Source organism: Callorhinus ursinus, unplaced genomic scaffold, assembly GCF_003265705.2.
Source record: "Callorhinus ursinus isolate GAN/ISIS: 27379988/994484 unplaced genomic scaffold, GSC_fseal_2.0 scaffold109, whole genome shotgun sequence".
NCBI lineage: Eukaryota > Metazoa > Chordata > Mammalia > Carnivora > Otariidae > Callorhinus > Callorhinus ursinus.
Genome location: NW_027397171.1, coordinates 962,681 through 963,837, shown reverse-complemented (window position 1 = coordinate 963,837; position 1,157 = coordinate 962,681).

Below are 1,157 nucleotides of genomic sequence, written 5' to 3'. Positions count from 1 at the left end.
GTGGTCAGCCATTTATGTTGGCAATTTCAAGGAGATGGAAGCCGGAGGTTAGATAGGTCCACAAGGAAGGAGGGCATAGATCCTGAAGACGGATGCAGGGAATGTGGGCAGACACAGGAGGGACAAGTACTGTTTAAGCACCAGGTAAGAGCGTAAAAGGACTAATGTAAGAAAGAAAGTCCGCTGGCCAGCGATTTGCGGATGTGGAAAGACGTGCGTCCACCATTTTTCCTCCATAGTGCCTTACTTCAGATAAAGAGAGGAGATATTTCACTGCGTGGCCTACAAAGCAACTCATGATAAAGCCTTTCTTTCTCTCTTTTCCAGTAGGAAGAAAACTAAAGTATAAAGTTCCTATCTTTTCTCTAGTTATGCCTGGTGCCCTTTTGCCCCCATCTCCCACCCCTTTCTAACTTCTGTAGAATGCTAGGTGAGCCATGCAATGGATCATGACACCTCACAGCTGCACTTTCAGTCAGCGCACCAAGTTATTCAGGTAAGCGTGTAAAGAAGAAGAAAGTATATCTGCATGGGGAAGAGCAATGGCAATTGGGATCCTATTTACATTATGTATTATCTCCCATTCTAGGGGATTTTCCCATCATCCCTCAAAAGGAAGTAACTTCTATGTGAAACAGTCATCATGATTTCCTGTCTATTGCTGTTGTTTGGTTCAGCCATAGCAGACTTCTTCACCCAGTGGGCTGCAGTCACTCCGGCTTCAGTGAGGTTGGACCCTCAGCCATGGAGAGGGGGGCCCCCCTTCCAAGTTCGGCTTTTCTTGGGTACTGTCCCTTGGTCCAAGATATCCTTTACAGCTCTATGTACATCTTTATACTCTCCTTCCATGGTTTAATAATTCTTTGTATTTAACTTCTGTTAAATTACAAGAGAATTTCTTCTTAAGCACTGCAGTTGTGTGATCATCCCGGATGGCTTCTGAGCTATAGAAGGTGGCCTAGATTCATGTAACAACTAGTTACTGATTAAGATTGATGAGGCCTGAATAAGACCTACAGCCTTGGGCCACACTGTTTATAACTTTCCAGCTGAAACTCAATCAAGTAGCCATTTCTAATATCTTTTTCAAGAGTTGCATTTGTAGAAGGTGGGTAATTGAGAGGTAACCACAGATTGCTCTGCTGTGGTCTTTCTTT